Source organism: Triturus cristatus, chromosome 7 (genome assembly GCF_964204655.1).
Source record: "Triturus cristatus chromosome 7, aTriCri1.1, whole genome shotgun sequence".
NCBI classification, from domain to species: domain Eukaryota; kingdom Metazoa; phylum Chordata; class Amphibia; order Caudata; family Salamandridae; genus Triturus; species Triturus cristatus.
The window spans coordinates 1875694945-1875704589 of record NC_140590.1 but is presented as its reverse complement, the minus strand read 5'-3'; the positions used below and the strand labels follow the sequence as shown (position 1 = coordinate 1875704589).

The 9645-nt window shown below is 55.4% G+C and overlaps 1 pseudogene; it reads right to left on the bottom strand.

The window, feature by feature from the left end:
• Positions 1-234: 234 nt before the first annotated feature.
• On the bottom strand, positions 235-1478 carry LOC146813578 (28S ribosomal RNA; annotated as a pseudogene).
• Positions 1479-9645: the final 8167 nt, after the last annotated feature.

Genomic DNA, 9645 nt, shown 5'->3' with positions numbered 1-9645 from the left:
CTCCCTGCTTCCCACCGGCCCAGTCCAACTGGTCACCCTGCTGACCCGCAAGGGATGGTGGCCCCCGTTCTCACACCCTGGTGGGGCAGGGACGGAAGTGGAAGCACCCATGCTGGAAGGCACGTGGTGGGGGCAGCCTCCCACAGGCCTGCCTCGCCCCCTCTGCATCCTCTGCGGCAGAGAAACCCACCCTGGTGGAGGAGGGTGTCCGCGGGCGCCCACGCACGGAGAGACAAAAGCTTGACTCAGAGGATGACTTTCAATAGATTGCAGCAAGGTAGCTGCTCTGCTACTTACAAAACCCTGACCCAGAATCAGGTCACCTACGAATGATTTAGCACGGGGTGCCCCACGAACATGCGGTGCACTAAGGGTGATGGAGGCGCCCCCTTACATCAGTGTTCCGGTCCCCAAGCGAGCGGGTCTACGCACCGGCCCCCCAAAAGGGGCCAGCTATCCCAGGACAACCGAGGCTCCACGGCACCGTGGTATCGTTACGGTTTAGTGGGGATTTTGACTTAGAGGCGTTCAGTCTTAATCCCACAGATGGTAGCTTCGTCCCATTGGCTCCTCAGCCAAGCACAGACACCAAACGTCTGAACCAGCGGTTCCTCTCGTACTGAGCAGGATTACTATTGCAACAACACATCATCAGTAGGGTAAAGCTAACCTGTCTCACGACGGTCTAAATCCAGCTCACATTCCCTTTTAGTGGGTGAACAATCCAAGAGACGACATCGAAGGCGCTTGGATCCAGAAGCGAGAGCCCCACGGGGCTCGCCCTCCAGCCTCACCGGGTAAGTGAAAAAACAATAAGAGTAGTGGTATTTCACCTGCGGCCCGAGGGCCTCCCACTTAACCTACACCTCTCATGTCCCTTCACAGTGCCAGACTAGAGTCAAGCTCAACAGGGACTTCTTTCCCCGCTGATTCTGCCAAGCCCGTTCCTTGGCTGTGGTTTCGCTAGATCGTAGGTAGAGAAAGTGGGAATCTTGTTAATCCATTCATGCGCATCACTAATTAGATGACAAAGCATTAAGAGAGTCATAGTTATTCCCACCGTTGACCTGCGCGTCATTGAATTTCTTCACTTTGACATTCAGAGCACTGGGCAGAAATCAAACCGCGCAAACGCCCACCTTGGGCCTTCGCTATGCTTTGTTTTAATTGAACAGTTGGATTCTCCTGGTTCGCACCAGTTCTAAGTCAGCTGCTAGGTGCTGGCTGAGGCAGAACGCCGGCCCGTGCCCCCGGGGAGGGGGCACGGGGAGAGGCGACCACCACAGCTGGGGCAATCCACAGAAAGGGCCCGTTTCACGTCCAGAGTCACCACCGCCCCGGAGGGTGGTGCCTCATCCAGCCGCGACAGCACCCAGCCCCACTTCGTGCTGCAGCCCGACCGACCCCACCCTTAGAGCCAATCCTTATCCCGAAGTTACGGATCTGACTTGCTGACTTCCCTTACCTACATTGTTTCAACATGCTAGAGGCTGTTTACCTTGGAGACCTGCTGCATATAAGGGTACAGACCAGCACAAGCTTTACACCATCTCCATCGGATTTTCAAGGACTAGCGAGAGCCTGCTAGGGGAAGTAGCCTGCCCACCTGGGCAGGAGGGCTCGCTGGAGGGGCGGAGAGGTGTGGTCGCATTGGCACTGGCAGGCTCAGCTGTGTCCCCCGGAAGGGAGAGGTGGGCCGAGGTGCAGCCTGAGCGAGACACAGGGGTGCCGAAGCCTGGCAGGACCCCTCGGAACAGTTGTTCAGAGTTTCTGCAGAAATGCGCTGGGTGAAGAGGGGTGACAGTGTGGCACGCTGGCCTAAGAGACCTGCAGGGTGGCAGCATCCAAGGGCCTGGCACTACCTGACCTCTTCTGCTCGGGACCGACCACTGGGGGACACAAGCTGCCGGGGCTGCTAGGCCTTCGCTCTGCTGAGTAGGGTGAAGGGCCTCCCGCCAGGCGGTAAGCCCTGGAGTCAGACGGTGTCTGTGGGGTGGAAGCTCTTTGCTTGAAACAACAGCCAAGGCTGGCCAAGCAGTCCATCCCTAAACAGACCTAGAGTGGCCAATCGATCAGAGTATGGCCGGGGCCTCCCTTGGCAGGCTGCCCTGCACGAGGGATGCCGGCTATGCATCCCCGCCTGCTCCCAGGGCGAGCAGGCTCAGAGAAAAGGCTCATCGAGAAGGGGCTGGGAGGTTGGTGCGGACCTGGGCCCTTGGGGGCCCCGGCGGGCGAGCCCGGGACCTGCCTTCCCCTGCCTCGGAATGGCCGGACCTCACGGAGGTCTGACTGACCCTCTCCCCAGTAATCTGGAGGAAAAATACCCCCCTTTCTTGTAATCCGTGCACACCGGGTGACAGAGGGGACCCAAGGCGCAAATGTGCCCAACCTCCTGGAGCCCTCGCTGGGATCAGGGAGTCAAATGAGACCTTATCAGTAGTTCCAGGGAAGCCCGGCCATCTGGTTGCCCCATTGGAAAGCCTGGCATGCGACTAGAAGGCCGAGGGGATAGGTGCGACCAGATGGCCGAGGGGAACCGGGCTCAAAGTGTCGCCATCTGGTCGCTCTGTGCCCTAATGAAAGGGCGAACGGGCATCGAGGCATGGGGGGCCGGAGAGATGACGGGCCCTCCGACCCGGGGCCCACGGACACCTTGACAAGCAGGCGAAGTGGGGGAGGTCTGCACCGGACTGACAAACCCAGTGTTTGGCCCTTGGCAGAGAGGCAGGCTAGAGTACGGAGCCCAGGGCTGGAGCACCCGGCCCAATGCCTGGCGGGACCCCTGGTCCCCATCTTGGCTCTCTGGCCCAGAGGCTCAGGGGAATCCTCCCTGGGCCAGTGGGACCCCATCCCAGGTACCCTGCCACACGGCAGGCCCGAGGATGGAGCCCAGGGTGGGGAGGGCGCCCTCCGCAGGTCCCTCAGGGGGGCCCTTCAGAGCCCTTGAACCCAGCCATGCATGGGCAGGCTCCATGGGCCGGGCAGAACCCCGTCTCGGGCCCCTGACAGAGCGGCAGGCCAGGAGACTGAGCCTGGGACCCCTGGATCCCATCGGGGCTCCCAAACAGAGGTGAGGTCTCCCCGAGCCTACAGGCCCCCATTCTGGGCATAACACCACACTTTGGGACAGGGGACAGAGGCTGGGGGGGGTCGTCCTGGCTCGTCCGGTTGCTGGCTGAGGACCGCTAGGCTGAGATGGGTTTTGGAGTACCCTGTCCCTAGAAATCTGGAAGAAGGGTACCCCCCTTTCTGGTAACCTGTGCGCACCGCAAGACTGAGGGGACCCAAGGCACCCCCGACCTCCTGGAGCCCTGGCTGGGATCGGGGAGGTAAACAAGCCCTCATCCGGACTTCCAGGGCAGCGCAGCCATCTGGTTGCCCCATTGGAAAGCATTTCATGCAACCAGATCGCTGAGGGGGAAGGCGTGACCAGATGGCCAGATGGCCATGCCCAAAGGATGCCAATCTGCCCTCTTGAGCCTTCGCGGGAGGGCTCTAGCCTGCCCTTTGGAGAGCTCGGGGGCTCTGAGACCTCGGCCTCGGCCTCAGGCCCAGGGCTGAGGACGGGGCTCCCCAACGGACCTCCGACCCGGGGTCCCCCAGGCACCTTGACAGGCGGGCGAAGCAGGAGGGAGGCCTACCCAGGCCCAGCGGACCCCCGTACTGGGACCATGGTGGAGCAGGAGGACGGGGCCCGGACGGAGCTTCGTGGAGGCCTGAGGAAGGGCCCCTGCCAGAGCGCTTGAACCCAATCTGTGCTGGGGAACACCTGACGGGCCCCGGTCCCATGGCAGAGCGGATGATGGAGCCCAGTGTAGGGAGCGCCAGGCCAGATCTCTTGGTCCCGGATGCCCAAGGGTGGACTTCCCAGGCCCGATGGAGCCTGTCCCAGGCACTTTGCCATGTGGCCGGCCGGAGGACAGAGGCCCGGACAGGGAGGGGAGGTTTTTGCCTAGCCCTAGCCCATCTGGTTGCGGGCTGAGAGGTCCCAACCCGCGAGGGTTTACGGTGTACCCTGTCCCTAGTAATACAGAGGAAGAGTACCCCCTTTTCTGGTAACCCATGCGCACTGCGAGACTAAGGGGACCCAAGGCTCAGATGCGCCCAACCTCCTGGAGCCCTGGCAGGGATCGGGGAGGCAACCAAGCCCTCATCGGTACTTCCAGGGCAGCCCAGCCATCTGGTCGCCCCATTGGAAAGCATTGCGCGTGACCAGATGGCAGAGGGGAAAGGCGTGACTAGATGGCCAGGCCCGAAGAATGCCAATCTGCCTGCCCGAGCTTTCAAGGGAGGGCTCCTGCCTGCCTTTTGGAAGGTTCGGGGGCTTTGCTTCCCGGGGGCTCATCAAAGCCCTTAGCTGGGTCTCGGGCATGGGGGTGAGAGGGGGCCCCGACGAAACTCTGATCCAGGGCCAGCAGGCACCTTGACATGCAGGTGAAGTGGGGGAGGCCTGTCCTGGCCCAATGGACTTCCGTGACGGGCACCAGGACCCTTGGCTGGCCACAGGACGTGGGCTCCCGCACCCCAGGGCCCACTGGAGCCCAGGCCCTGGAACTGGTCCCCGCTTCTGGTGAACCCAGCCAGGCCAGGGAGGGGGGAGCCTCCCTGGGTAGAAGGAACCCCTGTCCCGGGCAGATGGACCCCTGGCAGGCCACAGGACGGGGGCTCCCACACCCCAGGCCCTGCCCGAAGCCCAGGCCCCGGGGCCGGTCTCTGCTTCTCAACCCAGCCAGGCCGGGGAGGTCTGGGAGCCTGACCAGGCATGAGGGACCCCCGTCACAGGCACACAGACCCTTGGCTGGCCGCAGGACGTGGGCTCCTGTTCCACTGATTTTTTGGAACTCCGCATAGTGGCACTGCCCAGGGTTAGTCTTCTTGGTTGCTTGTGTTCTATATTCGAGGTTGGTTGTGTAATGAATGGTTGGGTTCCTATGAGAGTCCAGCCCAAAGTCTCCAAGAATTTATCAAGGTCTTCTTGATTCACGTACCCTTATGTCTTGCTGTCTCTTGACATCCCCATTGCTGGGGGCTCCAGGAGACCATATTTATTGTACCCTTGCTTAAGACATGTGTAATCAGAAAGAAAACACCTTCTAATGACATTTGTTTCAAACAAAGAATCAGCTAAAACATAAATCAGGAGATTGTCGCGCATGAATGGCCCATTTGGTTTTATTTGCTGCTTGTTGTATGGCTCTTGCTTGCTGGTATTGCACGAATCAGGTAATTATTGGTCGGTGAGTTTGCAGTGGATGCATTTTGCTGCTGGAGTCTGTGTGCTCTCCGGAACTCCTGCAGCCCATTGAAAACAGCTGTCAGGAGTTTGGGCATCATGTTCTGCAGAGTAAATTTGATCATCTCCCTCTGACTTCTCCACTACACCTTACAACCAGACACTTTACCAGCAGGACCTATCTTCCAGGTCAGCAATCTTGCTTCTCATTGCCCATATTATTGGCCCCCTTTCAGGAAGACCAGCCAGTTGTTTCCACATCTGTTATTCCATTTTCTGTGGTGTTAAGACCGTGGTGAAAGGACGTCAGCTGTGTCTACACTTATTTTACCTCTTCTGAGACTTCTGCAAGTTTAGTGTCCATTTTCCCTCCGTATGTGCCAATATTGGATAGTTCTGCCATTAGAGTGTCGAGGATGAGACTAGAGTTAGGGGCAATTGCTTCAGTTGATGAAGACTGATTGCTTTCACTCTCACTGTCACGGCTCCTTGAGGTTGTCCCTTAGAAAAGTAATTGCTCACAGTATTCAATGAAGACGTGTGCACTAGACTCTGTTTGTACACAGATCATCCATTATGTAGCCTGATGAAGTTCTGTGGTATGGGTTCTGTTAGAATCTGTTCTTGTGGTTACTGGCATCTGACAGTTTCTGATTAATATAATCCATGCAGTGTGCGAGTGACACGTCATTCAGATTCTAGGTTGGAGGAGGGATTAGGGCCATCCCTCGTAGTAGGGTAATCCCCCTATTTAGATATAATTAGGACTGGGCAGAGTGGGAACTCCGTGAAGTGACCAAAATGCTCCGCCACACTACACGGAGTTCTACAAGTGGCGGAGTGCGCTAGGTTGTGCAGTTTGCACTGATTTTTAACACCATGTGTTTGTCCCGCACTAGATAATCAGGGCAAACAGCACCATGCAAAGCCTCTCTGCTTTCAGAGAACAAAACGAAAATGAGTATTAAAGGGGGGACCCAGACCCCAGAACTTTAGATCACTTTGGGAAACAAGAAGAATCTTTGCTGAGGAGCGGAACCCGAGAAACTGAGGAAGAGACTATCCCTAGCTGAGTGCTGTCTGGGGGATTGGCCTGCAGTGGTTGCCTGACTGCCAAAGAAAGGAGAAAGGACTTTGTGCTACTTTCAAATCAACTTGTGAAGGATCTCCAAGGGCTTGAGATAGAGCTTGCCTCCTGCTGAAGTCTCAGGGACAACAGACTTCACCAACCAGCTCCCCAAGAGTTATTTTGAAGTGCCTGCAGTTGTGCTGGGCCTTCTGAGGGACTGCGTGTTGCAAGGAGCTGGAAGCGCAACTCACGAAGAAGAAGAGTGTCTCCGCTGCAGCCGCTGTCGTCACATCACTGGAGAAGGGTGTCGCCGCTGCAGCTGTCGCTTCGCATCGCAGAAGTGCCTCGCATCGCTGGAGAAGAGTGCCGTCGTCGCATCAGACACCGCCGCATCATCGGAGAATCGTGTCGCCACCGCAACCACTGTCGTCGCATCACTGAAGAAGGGTGTCGCTGCTGCAGCTGTCGCATCACATCGTCAAAGCGCCTCATATCACCGGAGAAGAGTGTTGCCGTCGCATCACAGCAGAAGCGTGTTGCAGGGCCTGTCGCGGCTCAGAAGAATTGTTGAGTTGCCGCATGGCCGTCGGGTGTGCACGCATCGTGTCGCAACAAGAAGAAGACGCCATTTTTGTTTCATTGCACCGGATCTTCATCGCATCACGGCGTTGCGGGTCACACTGCCACAGAAGCACAGTAAGAAACTGATGCATCACCTCCCCACGCCGAGAAGAACCGACGCATCCCCTACGCATCAGTAGGGACCTGACACATTACCGTTCTTGCGTGTAAGGAACCGACGCATCCTCTTCCCTGCAACACTTTCGCTGTATAGCGTTACGCATCCAAAGGTACATTGAACTTAAAGTGTCGCATTTACCATCTTAAGAGAACTGAGCTATTTCAACCATTTTTAAGTACAGTATTGTGGATTTTTGTTGTTTGTGGTCTTGTGTTAAATCAATATAAAGAATACTTATTTTTAATAAAAAAACTGGTGTGGTGTCCATCTGTAGTGTTGTCACTTGATTACTGTATGTGTTCACAAATGCTTTACACACTGCCTCTGAAATAAGCCTGCCTGCTCGTGCCAAGCTACCAAGGGGGTGAGCAGGGGTTATTTTAGGAGTGTACCCCCTTTCCCTGACTAGAAGCAAGGGTCCCTATTTGGTCAAAGGTACCTACCTCTGCCAACTAGAGACCCCCAGTTCTAACACATACATACATAAATGCGTGCATACATACATGCATGCATACAAGGTGCTAATTAGCAAGGTGGGTTCGCACTTCATGGAATGAAAAATATAGTTTTCTACAAAAATAAAGAGCCAGGATGTTGTTTCTGCAAATGCGACCGCTCAGCAGAAAAGGAATCAACACCACAGATCTGATGACAATCACACTGGAAACAACCAGCGGCTTCAGCACATCTCACCGAGGGGGATCTCCGACTGTGGCTGTAGTTATGGAAAAGCCCTGCTCACAACAGCACGTAGCCAACATGAGACTGACATGAGCCTCCCACGGGCTCCAGGGGGCTGGCATGAGGCCAGCAAGAGGCTGACATGAGCCTCATACGGGCTCCAGGGCAGCTGACATGAGGCCCAGAGGCTGACATGAGCCTCACACGGGCTCCAGGGCGGCTGACATGAGGCCAACAAGAGACTGACATGAGCCTCACACAGGCTCCAGGGCGGCTGACAGGAGGCCAACAGGAGATTGATATGAGCCTCATATGGGCTCCAGGACGGTTGACATGAGGCCAACAGGAGGCTGAAATGAGCCTCACAAGGGCTCCAGTGCAACTGACATGAGGCAAACAAGAGGCTGATATGAGCCTCACACGGGCTCCAGGGTGGGTGACATGAGGCCAACAAGAGACTGAGACAAGACTGACATGAACCTCACACAGGCTCCAGGACAGCTGACATGAGGCCAACAAGAGGCTGACATGAGCCTCACACGAGGCTCTGGTGCTGCTGACATGAGACCAATATGAGGCGGACAAGAGCCTCACACGGGCTCCAGGGCGGCTGACATGAGGCCCAGAGGCTGACATGAACCTCACACGGGCTCCAGGACGGCTGACATGAATTCAACAAGAGGCTGACATGAGCTTCACATGGGCTCTGGTGCTGCTGACATGAGGCCAGCAAGAGGCTGAGACAAGGCTGACATGAGCTTCACATGGGCTCCAGTACCACTGACATGAGACAAGCAAGAGGCTGACATGAGCCTCACATGAGGCTTCAGGGCTCTTGACTTGTAGCTGACATTATCCTTACACCGGCTCCCGGGTGACTGACATAAGGCCAACAAGAGGCTGACATGAGCTTCTAACAACCTCAGTGCCCAACTTTCTGTGTATCTTGTCGTCTGAATTTTATTGTGGCCTAGTGTCAGGTATGTGTGCCAAGGCCTAGGTCTGTCCATGACAATATAAGGCCCAGGATCTGTCCTGTGACCACCATGTATGCACTCATAGTGGGCAGAGGACCATTACCACTGTGCAGGATTCAGTACATAAAGGCGTAGCAGCATTCTAGAGTGTTTTGTGATCTAATCTTTGAGAAGACCATTTATTAGGGGTGGGCAGAATTGGTGGAGTTTAATTCCACGGAATTCCACAAAGGGGGAGAGTGGGCATTTGGCACAATTTTCTTAGCGCAAAATGCACTATTGCATCTGAAAATGGATGTGAGGATGCATTTTGTGCAGTGGGTACCCCTCGGTGCATGCACCAGAGCCGTGGGACCCAGGGCAGATCGTGAGAGGCAGTGTGCTTTTCTTGTTATCGTGTGTTTGAACCACACCCCCATTTTTCATGTCATAGTGTACTTAAATGACATCCCCATTTTTCTGTGTCTAAAAAAGAGTGAGAAATATGAAGCAGTCTGGCAGTCACAATACTGGAGAGAGGACAGATTGTCTCTAATGTAATGAAAGTGTGCTCCGCCTCCTTGTCCAAGGGAGATGTTCAGGGTGACTTTTTTAGTGAGATCTTGTAAAGTTTAACCAAATCAGCACATCCTAAAACCAGTCCTCTACACTAGCAGGTTATGTAATGAGTAGATGTTAGTGTCACTGAAGTTGGGCACACGTTGGGGTGGGGGATTTGAATATGACAAGAAGACAGGGGTACTGCACATGCAGTTATGTCATGAATGAGATGTCATGAGCGGGGAAGGTAGAACTGATGTGAAATGGGGGTTTCTTTCTGCTTTCCTTTGATGGTTAAGTGAGAAGATAAGTGGACCCATACTTTGCGTTGGTCCAGGTAACAGAGATGAGTAACAACCCAGGCCATGCTGGAAGAGGGAAGAACTTTGAGAGTTCTTGAGTA